Raw genomic sequence first — 10,430 nt, forward strand, 5'->3', positions numbered from 1 at the left:
TACCTTTTGCCCTTGGACTTTCATTGCCACCACTAAACGTCTAACCGGTATTATTAGGAAAGAGTCCGTTTGGAAATGTCTTTCCCTCCAAAATCCTCCCAAACATTACAACCCCCTTTCCTGGGGAAGGCTTGATAAAAATCCTTACCAATTTGCATAGGTGACCATAGACCCAAACCCTTGGATCTTAAGAACAATGATAAAGCATTCAGTTTCTTAAAAGAAGAATTTGAATAGAAGAAAAGTAAAAAGAATCACCCCTGTAAAATCAAGATGGTAAATATCTTACAGGGTAATTAGATTAAAAACAGAGAATCCCTCTAGGCAAAACCTTATGTTACAAAAAAAATGACACAATAACAGGAATATCCATTACATTCAGCACAGCTTATTTTTCTCAGCCATTTAAAGAAATCAGACTAACGCATATCTAGCTAGATTACTTACTAAGTTCTAAGACTCCATTTCTGTTCTGTCCCCGGCAAAAGCATCACCCAGACAGACAGAGAGAGAGAGAGACTTTGTTTCTCCCTCCCCCCCAGCTTTTGAAAGTATCTTGTCTCCCCATTGGTCATTTTGGTCAGGTGCCAGCGAGGTTATCCTAGCTTCTTAACTCTTTACAGGTGAAAGGGTTTTTCCTCTGGTCAGGAGGGATTTTAAAGGTGTTTATCCTTCTCTTTATATTTATGACACCTCCACTCAGGCTTGCTGCAAGGGGCCTTCCCCTAGTGTTCTACTCACACAGGCCTCTCTGATGGTGACCTCTACCTCTACACGCAGGATCCGAGACCCAGCATCAACCCTTCTTGTTTTGGGATCAGCTTCTCCCAACCAGCTTGGTTCTTCCCCTTCTTCATAGGGGCTTCTGCATGAGCTCTCCTTTAGCTCCACAGAGTTCCCCAGCTCTGGCCGGGCCCCACCACTGACCTTTTGCTCCTTCCAGTGGCTCTCTGTACAGCTCTCCATTGCTGCTGTTTCTCCCTGTCTCTCTCCTCTCCTCCTCAGACAGCTCAGACCTGCCCTTCTCTGTCCTTTTCAGTCAGTGCTCTTGAGTAGCTCTGACTCACCAGGTCTCTCTCCCCTCTCCTAAGGCCAAAGCTGAGGTGCCCTCTTTAAAGCCTAATTAGGGGGTTAACTGACCAGTCACAGGTACACTGGCCTCTTCTCTTGTAAAGGGCCAGTGTTACCCTGTGACAGGGTATTTTGTTTTATTTTTTAAACCTACAGGTTTAGCTTAAGAGTACTTTAAAGGGTGAGAGATGGGAGCATGGAGTAAGAAATTGGTAGTTCAGGGATACATGACATGTTCTTTAAATTTGTCAGACCCAATAATCTGACAAATCAGCTTTGGCTGAGAATAAAAATTCCTAAGCAATCCCAGAAAGTGGGCATAGAATTTTTCTGACTCACCCATTTCTCTATCACTTCTCCCCATTTTTGTCACTGTCCCATCACATAATAAATCCCAACTTGTGTTATATTACTGTGACGGGACACCCCAAGGTGCATCATGGGACCGTGGGACCACTGTGCCCCCTTTACTCCCTATTCTGGGTTGTCTCTGACAATGCTTTACTGGTGGCAAGCAGCAAATCCCTCCAAATGCTGTTACCACTCAGTACAACCGTATGTGGAGCCTCACACCTAGTGGATTGCATGAATGCTCCCAGAACCACTCACGATCACACAGAGAAAGGCACTAGCCAAATCCCCCCAGCTCCCAGCCTTGTACCCTAGGAATATACCCTCTTGCACTGCTCAAGACCCTTTCTTGAGCAATGCAAGTTTATTGGTTCACCACTTCATCAATGGAAAGTGGACATACACCAGCCTTTGTAACCTGAGCAGATTTACTCAGCACTTCAGTCAAACTCACTGGTAAAAATAAACATTAAAATAAATTTATTGATTACAAATCTGAAAATCTGGCCCTAGAATGGTCCTTGAGAAATGTAAAGTGCATGAAATATCAGCAGAGCAGACACACATGACTCAGTGTGACTCAGGCAACACACCTGCCTTCACACTTCATGTGGTATTTTATAATGTTTTCTATAATAATAAAATTAGGAGGTATATGTTACAGCAGTTTTCAATGTGCATGCCTTGTCAGTGGAATGACTTCTTATTCCACTGGGCAGAAGGCTGATTAAGAGGTACTTTAGATTTCTTGGTGATGATTTTTTTGGAATTTAGTATGTAATTCTGGAAGGTACTGAGCAACCTTTAGCTCTACCGAAGGTGTGGTGTACAGCATCCTGCATGATCAAAATGTGGAAATCTACGTGGAAAATTGCACCCAGAGTGCTTATTGGAACACTCAGTGTGGTATTCTTTGAACAAAGAAATTTCTCCTTTTAGTTATTTCTCATTCAATAAATATACACGTTTTTCCCAAATAACAATTCAGTGATAATTTCTAGTAGAATTCCAATGTATATTTTGCTACAATGAACTCTGAACAGTTTCTTACATATTTCTCAGTGCTGAGATAAATGTTGTTTTTAGAGTATTTTGGTTTAGGGTATTTATATGTATTACAAAGTTGCTTCTGGCTCTAAATTTGCATCAAAGTAAATATTGCCACAAATGTCACCAGTCTCCTAGAACAAGTGAAGGGGAGGGAATTTTAATGTAATAAGGCCTAATTTTGTGAGGAGAGGATTATTTCACAGGATCGGGCCCTTAGCTTTCTGATTTTAATTATACATTAACTTTCACAGAGATAGAAGATTGTTGTTAATACTCTAAGGTTATGCTCTTTCATCATCTCCAGAACTGAGAGCTCAGACGACATTTCTCTTGTCACACTTTTACTTCACACAGTTACTTCACACAGTTACTTCAAAAGGGAAGTGCAAACTAATTTTCTGTTTATTTGCAGACAAATGTAGACCAGATGACTTGTGAACGCCCAGATCACGATCACCACCGGCATATGTGGATGCTGCTTTCATTTTGGATAGCTCACAGAAAATGAGTGGTGCCAAATTTGAGAAAGTGAAAGACTTCCCGAGTAGAAACAAAAGGAGTACTTGTGGCACCTTAGAGATTAACAAATTTATTTTAGCATAAGCTTTCGTGAGCTACAGCTCACTTCATCGGATGCATTTGGTGGAAAATACAGTGGGGAGATTTATATACACACACAGAGAACATGAAACAATGGGTTTTATTATACACACTGTAAGGAGAGTGATCACTTAAGATGAGCCATCACCAGCAGCAGGGGGGGAAAAGGAGGAAAACCTTTCATGGTGACTAGCAAGGTAGGCTATTTCCAGCAGTTAAAAAGAACATCTGAGGGACAGTGGGGGGTGGGGTGGGGGGGAGAAATACCATGGGGAAACAGTTTTACTTTGTATAATGACTCATCCATTCCCAGTGTCTATTCAAGCCTAAGTTAATTGTATCCAGTTTGCAAATTAATTCCAATTCAGCAGTCTCTCGTTGGAGTCTATTTTTGAAGTTTTTTTGTTGAAGGATAGCCACCCTCAGGTCTGTAATCGAGTGACCAGAGAGATTGAAGTGTTCTCCGACTGGTTTTTGAATGTTATAATTCTTGACGTCTGATTTGTGTCCATTTATTCTTTTACGTAGAGACTGTCCAGTTTGACCAATGTACATGGCAGAGGGGCATTGCTGGCACATGATGGCATATATCACATTGGTAGATGTGCAGGTGAACGAGCCTCTGATAGTGTGGCTGATGTGATTAGGCCCTATGATGATGTCCCCTGAATAGATATGTGGACAGAGTTGGCAACGGGCTTTGTTGCAAGGATAGGTTCCTGGATTAGTGGTTCTGTTGTGTGGTGCGTGGTTGCTGGTGAGTATTTGCTTGACATTTCTTCTGAGCCTATGATTTCTTCCACAGGGCTTTGGTGAGCCATGCTCCACCACGTTTCAAACCCCATCCAGGAGCCGTGTAAAGGCAGAGTTTGACTTTGTCACCTACAGCAGTAGACAGTTAATGAAAAGACATATCAAATGATCTGTTCAACAGGTGAATGGAGCAGCTGCTCTTGACCATGCCATACAGAGGACAGTTGATAATATTTTCTTAACTGCACACCACCCAAGACAACACAACACAAGGCTATCATTGTTATATCTGCTGGAGAAACAAGTCAGTGAGACAAAGAAACATTAAAGAATACGTAAGGATAAGGCCTTGTCAGCAGCCATATTGTAAGGCCTAAGGCCTTCATCTGCAGCCAGATTAAAAGAGCAGCCAAGCAGCACCATTAGCTGAGAAGCAGGAAGTCACATCCTCACATTCCATCTAAATTACATTAAAACAATGTGATATCAGGCTGTTAAGAAAGAGACCCTCTCCTAATGGCACCCACTATCACCAGATAAAGATACAATCTTAAAATGGTTAAAGAAAACTTAGTCTGATAGCATCCTGTCTTTCAAGATATCACTTATCTATAGTTGTGGTTGTGAAATCCTCATCTCTTTATTGTTTTGTCATTATGGTCCCCACTTCCCTATTGTTTATCTGTATGGTCTCTGTCTGGTTCTTTGTTTCTGTCTGTTACATAATTAATTTTGCTAGGTGTAAATTAATTAAGGTGGTTAGGATTGGTTAAAGAATTTTGTTACACTATGTTAGGATTGCTTAGTAAAATTTTAGTATAATGATTGGTTAAGGTACAGCTAAAAAGGACTCAAATTTCAGTATATAAACTGGGGTCCAAAAGGAAGTTCTTTGAGAACCAACTCCAGGACACAGCCCCAAAGATCAGCACTGCCAGACCTCAGCACTCTGCCAATGACACTGTGCAGAAACTGGAGCCCCTAAGAGGGACCTAATCCTGACTGGCCATCAAGAAAAGTTCATCTGTCTGTCTTACTAGGAGTGGTGAGCACTGTATGTGTAGCGTGTGCAGTCTGTTTTGGTGATTGTTAATAAATAGAGGTTATAAACATAGAATATTACGTGTAAGGCTCTTTCACTGGTAAAAGGTCCTGCACACCTGCAGAAGTAGTATACACCCAGAGCCCTACATATTGGGAAAGGGTGTGGCTACTTAAATTGACCAGGTTAGTTACACCCTGAGCCCTATGAACTGGGTACGGGTGGCCCTTAGCCCTACAAATTGGGTAAGGGTAGGTGCTTTTCACCTGGAACCCTACACATTGGGAAAAGGTAGGGGTGCCTAAATTAACTGAGTTAAGCCTGGAGCCCTTCGGACTGGGAAAAGGTGGGGTGCCCTAATGTGTGCAGGTAACAAAAAAGCCAAGTGCCAAGGATACGCTCTGTTTGTAATGTCATTAAGACATGTATATAATGACAACGAATTGGAAGAGCTGGGTAGTAGTCCCCTTGAACATCATTTGGTTCAGCTGGGCAGAGTTCACAAGCCTGAACTTGAATATGTAGTGAGGTTTATGAAACCATTTGTGCATCTCCTCAGGCGTAAGTTATTATGTTAAAGCTGTTTCATTGTTCTTCAGTGAATTAGATCCACAAATGTGTTTAGCATTGAGACTTCAGTGCAAGTTTCCTATTCCAAAGTCCCTCAGTTCTGTCTTCAGTGGAAGAATTTAAATCCTCCAGGGGCGAAAGAGTGGTTCAATTCCATGCTTGTTCATTCCTAGGGCTCTCTAATGAGAATATTATCAACACTGGTGCTCTCAATAGGTTTTATGATGGGAAACCTCTCTATTAGGAATTGAACGAAGGCCACCAACTTTATTTCACATAGATCTCCTAACAACTATCAGATGGCAGTGACTTTAGGTCACCTCTAGCTTCTGCCACTGCTTGAACCAGTGACCTAGGCTGAGGGCTTGATGTCCTATTATCAGTTCCCTGGGCCTTCCATGTATTGAATAAACAGAGAAAATGCTGACCTAGTAGTAAATCAACCCAGTGATATGTCAGAAAAGTTGTTGTGTTCTTAGGTCACTTGATTACACATTAGAAGAAACTGCAGATTTAGTACAATATATACTGCTTAAACATCACATCAGACCTTGCAGACTTGCTGTTGGAATGATACTGGAGGAGGCTGCAAAGTATAATTGGACAATCATCCTGAAGTCCTCACCTTAACGTAGACAAATTGAATTATTTTTAGATTCCCTAGGCAAAAGTAAGCCTTTCAGAGATCGAATTGCAAGGGTGAGAGAACAAATGTACTATAAATTACCCATAGCTTGTAATAGTATTATGGTGTGAATGTGTCTAAAAAATGGTGCCAATGCATAAAAAAACAGCAAGTATTTAAACTGAGTTTGCTAGTAGCCCTGCTCTCATTCTCTTATTAGAGCAGTGTGCTATAAGAAATGTTATAATTAATGTACCAACATTACTGTTAAAGCTTAAGCATACTAGAGAGTTGCACTTGTTATTTCTATAGTCCAGGCACACAACTCACACCAGGAGCTCCTTGTATCCCTCCATTCCCCCTCCCCTCCACACAGGATCCTTGTGTGCCACCAGCCTATCTCCTATTTCAAAAACTCCCTGCAAGCCCCCTCCTTCATACCAAGAGCTCTAATTTGCCCCATCTTGGGGGCTGCCTGTGTCCCCATTCCAGGGTCCCCCATTCTTCCCCCTCCCCTCCATTCTGATTCTATTTCTCTCTCTCTTTCAAGGAGTCAGCATTTTAAAACTGTATTGGGAAGATGGGCAGAGCTGAGGTGGGGGGGGTAGGGGAGGTTGTTATTATTATGGAAACTGTTAATGCTGGCCATCAAGTAGTTCTTTGATTTGTAGACAATTACAGAGGTGTCTGAAGCTGCTAGATCTGCAATAAGATGTCAGGGGCTATGTAGCATTCCCTCTGCCCCCATTTTTCCCCTTCCAATTTTCACCAAAATCAACAGGGTTCTGCCCATTGATACCTAGAATATTCCTGGAGATTTTGGAATCGCTTGGATGTGACAAAAATTATTGTGTTACATCCAAACAGAAATACAAGTGGAGTATAAGATCTTGCAAGCTTTACCAGTAATGCTTCTTACTGGTTTCAGTGTTTAGTACAACCATGCTGGCTGAATGAAGTCTGTCTAGGTAAAAAGATACCTGGGGGCAGAAGAGGAAAAGTGTGAAAATGGTTTCAAATTGCATTTGAATTGATACATTTAATTACTATGTCTTGTTTTCTTGACAGGTGCAATCAACAAATATCCACCAGTAGCACTCAGGAGAAATGGTAACAGAATCAGCTCTTAGGGCTTGGCTACACTTGTGAGTTAGAGCGCATTAAACTAGCCCCGAGCACCCTAACTCACGATGTGTCCACACTGGTAAGGCACATAGAGCACCCGGATGTTGCGGCTAGAGCGCTTCTGGTGATCCACCTCGGCGAGTGGAATAACGCTTGATGCGCCCCCGCTGGAGTACCAGGACACCAGTGTGGATGCCCTGCTCTTTTAGTGGGCTCTGATCGGCCTCCAGAAGTGTCCCACAATGCCTGATCTAGCCACTCTGGTCATCACTTTTTGAACTCTACTGCCCTGCCCTCAGGTGACCAACCGTCAGACTCACCCTTTAAATTCTCTGGGAATTTTCAAATTCCCCTTCCTGTTTGCTCAGCCAGGCATGGAGTGCTCTCAGTGAATCTTTCCAGGTGACCATGCCTCCATGTACCAAGCAATCCCCAGTATGGAGCAATGGTGAGGTGTTGGACCTCATCAGTGTTTGGGGGGAGGAAGCTGTCCAGTCCCAGCTGCGCTGCAGCTGTAGGAATTACCTTCGGGCAGATATCAAGGGACATGATGGAAAGCGGCCATGACCGGGATCCTCTGCAGTGTTAAAATGAAGGAGCTGCGGAATGCCTACTGCAAAGCCTGCGAGGCAAACAGCCGCTCCAGTGCTGTCCCGCGACCTGCCGGTTCTACAAAGCTGGACACGATACTTGGGGGCAACCCCACCTCCTCTCCTAGTACCACCATGGACAGTTCAGAGCAGAGTTCAACATGGTCAAGTTCAACAAGGCAGGAGGAGGAGGAGGAAAGCAGGAGCAAAGGTGTTGAGGAGGAAGAAACCCCAGAATCCCTAGCTGCATGCAGCTACTAGCTGCCTCCGACACCTGTAGCTTCACCACCGAGCCCTGAAAACTATGACCCTTACCCACTGCACTCAATCCCCATCACCATGCAGTATAACCATCCTGAAGTGCAGCACTCATTGCACAGCACTCCAGACAGGAAGCCTGAGTATGAGAACAGGACATATGCAAATCTGTGATTGAACCTTTCCCTGCCCCACCCCCTTGCCCTTTCTATTTCCCAAGCAGTTGTGTTTCTTTTCAGTAAATGAATTTTATTTTCAATAAATGGAGTTTTTGGCTATGAAAACATTCTTTATTATTGCATAAAGTAAAAGATACCTTTGTCCAGGAAAGCAATAGGCACTGCAAGACAGCGTATCAAACACAGATTCCAAATAACATTGGAACCACTGCACTTCACTCCCTTGCAGGGCACCAGACATTACTGGTGGCTTTCAGCCTCAAATTGCTCCCTCAAGGCATCCCTTATCCTTGCAGCCCCACCTGGGCCCCTCTAATAGCCCTGTTCTCTGGCTGTTCAAATTCAGCCTCCAGAGTTCCGAGTTCCATGCATGTGTGAAGCTTTCACCCTTCCCTTCACAAATGTTATGGAGGGTACAGCACGCGGATAACCACAGAGATGCTGTCATGGTCCAGGTCCAGCTTCGTGTACAGAGAGCGCCAGCGGCCCTTTAAACAGCCAAAAGCACACTCCACAGTCATTCTGTACTGGCTCAGCCTGTTGCTGAACCACTCCTTGTTGCTGGCAAGGCTCCCTGTGTAGGGTTTCATGAGCCACGGCATTAAAGGGTAAGTGGGGTCTCCAAGGATCACAATGGGCATTTCGACTTCCCCTATGGTGATCTTCTGGTCTGGGAAAAAGTCCTGGCTTGCAGCTTCCTGAACAGGCCAGTGTTCTGAAAGATGCGTGCGTCATGCACCTTTCTGGGACAGCCTGCGTTAATGTCAACGAAACGCCCATGATGATCCACAAGCACCTGGAGAACCATGGAGAAATACCCCTTTTAGTTAACCTACTCGGAGGCTGGGTGGGTTGGTGCCAGAGTTGGAATATGTGTCCCATCTATCGCCCCTCTGCAGTTAGGGAAACCCATTTGTGCAAAAGCAGCCACAATGTCATGCACATTACGCAGAGTCACGGTTCTTTTGAGCAGGATGTAATTAATGGCCCTGCAAACTCGCACCAACATGAGTCCAACGGTCGACTTTCCCACTCTGGTTAGCGACCGATTGGTAGCTGTCCGGAGTTGCCAGCTTCCAGATTGCAATAGCCACCCGCTTCTCCACCGGCAGGGCTGCTCTCAGTCTCGTGTCCTTGCGCTGCAGGGTGGGGGCGAACTCCTCAAACAGTCCCATGAAAGGGGCTTTTCTCATCTGAAAGTTCTGCAGCCGCTGCTCATTACCCCAGACTCGCATGACGATGTGATCCCACCACTCAGTGCTTGTTTCCCAAGCCCAAAAGCGGTGTTCCACGGTGGTGAGTATGTCTGTGAATGTCACAAGCGCTCGTGTCGTATGTGTTACTCGATTCGATATCATCGTCAGAGTCCTCACTGTCACTTTGGATCTTAAGGAGTAACTCGACTGCCAAACGCGACGTGCTGGCGAGACTCGTCAACATATTCCTCAGCAGTTCGGGCTCCATTCCCGCAGACAGAAAGGGAAGACAGAGCGCACAGTACAAAAAATGTTGAAAGATGACGCCAAATGTGGACAGAAGCAGAGGGATTGCTGGGATGCAAACGATGCATCACGGGGCGTTGGGACAGGACCCAGAATGCCGCTCATCCCTGGCCTCCTTCCCACAAGCCACAGCGCCAGAATGGGAAGAGGAGCTCTGTGGGATAGCTACTCATAATGCACCGCTCCCAATGCTGCTGCAAGTGCAGCAAATGTGGCCATGCCAGTGCGCTGTCAGTTGTCAGTGTGGACACACTGCAGCGCTTTCCCGAATGCGCTCTCCAAAGGCTGGTTTAACTCATAGCACTCTACATCTGCAAGTGTAGCCATGCCCTTAGAAACAAGTATATGTGCCAAGGGGCTAATGACCTCTGAGTATAGATACTTATTTTATGATGACTTCTTGTTACATATGGGCAAATTGATGAGAGCACCTAGAAGTTCTCCTTGGTATGGATTCCTATCAAAGGCCCTGAACCTGCTAATACATATGTGCTTCACTTTATGCATGTGAGAGTTGCATTGGGACCTTAGTGTTGGGCAATAATTTCATTTTCTATCATCAAAGGTATCAGTCAAACATGCCATTATAAAAAAAAAGAAAGAAAGAAAAGAAAACCATATAGAACTGCAACAAAGATTTTAAAATTTATAATTAAAACCAGATGCAAAATTCTCCTCCTGCCTGATTTCTGCCTGTCTTGCAGAGCTCATTTG

At 44.3% G+C, this 10,430-nt stretch overlaps 1 long non-coding RNA gene across 3 annotated transcripts in view; it reads left to right on the forward strand.

Annotated features, from left to right (window-relative positions):
- Window positions 1-8,293, forward strand: part of LOC122458916 — a 41,418-nt gene extending 33,125 nt beyond the window's left edge. Inside the window, exons 1-3 of one of the 3 annotated variants that reach the window (XR_006279245.1) lie at window positions 4,877-5,158; window positions 5,214-5,428; window positions 7,131-7,469. This is a non-coding gene — a long non-coding RNA (uncharacterized LOC122458916). Of the gene's footprint in view, window positions 1-2,884; window positions 3,017-4,876; window positions 5,159-5,213; window positions 5,429-7,130 lie in introns of those variants that run through there. The other 2 variants (XR_006279246.1, XR_006279247.1) reach the window with 2 other exon arrangements.
- Window positions 8,294-10,430: the final 2,137 nt, after the last annotated feature.

Source organism: Dermochelys coriacea, chromosome 2 (genome assembly GCF_009764565.3).
Source record: "Dermochelys coriacea isolate rDerCor1 chromosome 2, rDerCor1.pri.v4, whole genome shotgun sequence".
Lineage (NCBI taxonomy): Eukaryota > Metazoa > Chordata > Testudines > Dermochelyidae > Dermochelys > Dermochelys coriacea.